This window comes from Terrapene carolina, unplaced genomic scaffold (genome assembly GCF_002925995.2).
Source record: "Terrapene carolina triunguis isolate 2854851 unplaced genomic scaffold, T_m_triunguis-2.0 Scaffold517, whole genome shotgun sequence".
NCBI lineage: Eukaryota > Metazoa > Chordata > Testudines > Emydidae > Terrapene > Terrapene triunguis.
This window is the reverse complement of record NW_020664868.1, coordinates 5,125,600-5,129,333: the sequence shown is the minus strand read 5'-3', so window position 1 is coordinate 5,129,333 and position 3,734 is coordinate 5,125,600.

Here is a 3,734-nt window from a genome sequence, read left to right as displayed (position 1 = left end):
AGGACGGATGAGAGGAGAGGCCGGGAGGAGCGGAGGCCCAGGCGACCCTGTTTACCTGGGACAGAAGACAAAGGACAGAGGCGGGACTTGGGGGCCGGTGACATCAGATGCCCAGCTGGAAGGAGGGGGATTCTGGGCTGGCAGGGGAGAGCAACCAGAGCCCACCTGAATGCTGGAGAGACTTAGATGTGTTGTGCTGAGGGAGGCCAGGCCTGAGGCCCTGAGAGCTTCCTGTGCTGTGTTCAGTCGCTCAATAACCTTTCTGGTTTACACTGGCTGAGTCTCACTCCAGTCTAGAGATCAGGGTTGCATTATTCCCTCTGGGAGGAAGGACCCGGGGGTCCAGAGCAAGTGGACTCCCTGAGGGGGCCCACGGCGAGACACAGGCGTGCTAAGGCTCAGAGAGGTGTGGTTCCAGGAGGCGGAGGGGCTTAACCCCCGAGACAGAGTGGACCCCCAAGAAGGGCTGTCACACTGAAGGGGGTTCCTCCCGGGGACCATACGGCACCAAGAGCGAGCGTGAGTCCTGTAAGTCCATGACAGGGGTGAAGAGGGGACCGGAGAGGTTGGTGTGAGGTTGGGGTGGATTGGCAAAGGGTGGGGGCAGGCTGGATTTAGAAGGCAGGTCAGCACTCACCGTGGAAGTAATATAGCTGGGATGGGCCCCAAAGATCACGTCTTTGGAAAATGACCCGCTTGCTTCTCCACGACAAAGATGGAGTCACAGCAATTAACCAGGGTGTTGTTCGACACCTTCCAATAAACTATACCCTGGGACCTACCCGGGCACAATCCGCACGAAGGCGCAGCTGTGCCACCCCTGCCCTCTAATCTGGGGAGTCCTTTGCAAGGCCTGGCTGCTGTAGCCTCCAGCCGGGACTGCTGCCAAAGAGCCTCCAGCGTTGAAGTCACTCGCAGCTATGTGTGTGCTGCAGCCGGCCAGCCACTCAGTCTTTGTTATACTGCGGGGTGACCCCAACACGCTCCCAGCCCCGGATTCTCCCCCAGAAACATATGTCCTGTTCTGCCCAGCCCTGTCCTGGCCAGTGCAAATACATCAAGTCTGTTACTCCATTAAGGGAATAATATGCACACGACTTGGGACCCCTAATGGAGTTTCCCAGACCTGACCGCACTGGGTTAGGGAAAACAAGCAAACGGGTTTATTCCCGACAAAGAAAGAGATTTGACGTGAGTACAAGAAATGAGGCCTAAAAGCCAGAAATGGTTACAAGAAAAATAAAGATAAAACGCTTCCTGGTGCCTAAGTGAACCAACTGCTTTCGAGTCGAAGCAGGGCTTTCTCACCACAATCTTCCAGCAGTCTGACGGCCCAAACCCTTGGGTTAGGACCCGTCCCTCAGAGTCCTGCTACGCTGCTTCCTTTGTCTCTTCAGTGTAGTGAATGTGCCGGGCAGGAATGGGGGGGGCTTGGGGTGTTTGTCCCTCCTTTTTATAGTTCCAGTCCCCCTCTTGAAAATCATTTCCAGCTGAGACCCAGGAAACAAAGCGTCTGTGTGGAAGGATGTTCCCTGCTGGTTTTTGATGAGCAGAGCCTCGCCACTGGAAAAAGAAAAAGCACAAGAAAAAAAAAACAAAAGAGAACAAGAGATGAAAAAGTGACAAGACATTCATAAAAACACAGGCTCAAAAAGCAACAACAATTAACAAATATTAGGGGGACACTGAATAGGTTGAGGGCAAAAGCCCTTAGGTGGACCAAGCAGAAGTTTTGTAAAAAAAGGACATAACAAGGCTAGGTGACAGTATTAGCTACAGCCCAGCCTGCTCTCCCCAGGGGGAGATGAACTGCTTAGGGAAATGTCTGGCAGAGGTGCTAGTGCCGCCCTCCCGCACGAGTTCACAGGCGGCCATTGGCCAGTGGTTTCCTGTTGGATCAAGGAACCTTGGGGTGCAGCGGGCTTGGAACAACCGTGGGGACTCACTACACCTGGCGGGCCAGGCCCAGCTCCACGCGTGGCTGCTCCGCCTGGTTCCGGTGGCTTCAGAACCATCAAATGCCATGATGGCCACTAGAGGGCTCCTAAAGTATGGCCCAGCATCCTACCCAGTTGCCAGCCCCTTGGGTCCCGGCCGGACGGGCAGGCTCACAGCTCCCTAGCTGCAGGGCCGTGCCTTGGGAAACCTCAGCTCACAGCCCCGGTGTCGAGCCCAGCTGGGCCACAGAACCTGTGCCTTGGTTCTCCTCGGTGCTCCCCCAGTCCTGGTGCCGGCCGGGGCTGTTTGGCCCCTGGTGCGAGCGAGAGGTTGAGCCTGGCTGCCGGTGACCCCGGAGAGCCACCTCGGCAGCTGGGAATGGCGTGAACCCATTGGTGTTCTGCCCACTCTGCCCCCGGGCCACACCCCATACGGGTGGCGCTCTCAGAGCCCCTGGGGGTGCAAAGGGCCCGGAGCGGGGCTGAGGAGCTGGCCCTGGGTGTGCTGGGGGGGCCGAAAAGGGGGCATGCCTCTACAGAGCTCAGGGAGCTGGGAGGGGCCCAGCCTGTCCCCTCCGCCCCCCACAGGAAGCAGCTCCTTGGGGCAGGGGGTAGCAGTGCGGAGCTGGCAGGGAGGGCAGGTCCCAGGTCTCCTGGAGAAGTCACACGCCTGAGCGCAGCCCGCCTGGCCTCTCAGCACCAGCTGATTTATGAGGTGCTGCAGCTCCCAGCCGGGCCCTATAAGGGCTGGAAAGGGCCAGGCCCAGGCCCAGGTGTCTCTGCTGGCATCACAGGAGGACAGGGAACTTCCGGGGTCAGGCGGGGTGGGTGCCCAGCTTCAGGGCGAGGCCACGGGCAGGCCAGGGCTGCTTTCCACAGACAAACGGTCCTTACACTGAGTTAGTCCCTGAAATCCCCCCTCGCCCAGGCCCAAGGCCCCGGGGATGCCCCTCCCCCTCCCCCATGGGGACATCGGGCCAGCCCAGGGTCTGGGTGGGTGGGGGGAGCAGCTGTATGGAGGGGGGGATGCCACATGAGGCAGGGATGGGGGGGATCCCATCAGGAAAGGCAGAGCGACCCCAGGAGTGAGACAACCACTCAGCCCCCCCCCAGTGCTGGATCCTTGCCAGGGCCGTGACGGATGGCGGGTGTGTGGGGTGCTGCCCACAGTGTCCTCCCTTGACACCGTGCCCCAGGCTGGTGCCAGCACCACACACACACCTGGCCATATCTCGGCGGCTTGCGGCTCACTCTGCCCTTTCTGGCCTTCGCTGGAGACGCACCCGGGGCCTCTCTGAAGCGGGGCTGGGGGAGTCCTGCCCTGCTGCCCGGGGCGCCGGGCCTTGCCCCCTGCTCGCCACGGGCAGGTCCGGGACGGAGGCTCGGAGCCGCGTGCTGGAGCAGCGGAGCTCAGAGCCTGCAGCCCCCTCATGCGCTGGAGCAGCAGGCAGCGGGCACGGCTCTTCGGGGGTCTACGCTAACGACGCGGAAAGTGCGTCAGGGCTGGTGCTGGGGGGGGGAAGGGCCTCGAGGGACCCAGTGGTGATTACTGCGCGTGGCGTTAATAACGGGCACCGAGGTAATTAGTGCTCAGCTCCTGCTCCTCCCTGCAGGGGGCACAGCCTGGCCCTGCCTCTGGGCAGCATTTCACTCCCCGCACCCCATGCTTTGGTGCACACACTCGGCGGGAGTGGGGGGCAGTGCCAGCGTCAGGGGGCAGTGCGTGGGCTGGCAGAGTTTGGAGCCTGGGGACAGGACAGGGGGCAGTGCTTGGGCTGGCAGAGTTTGGAGCCGGGG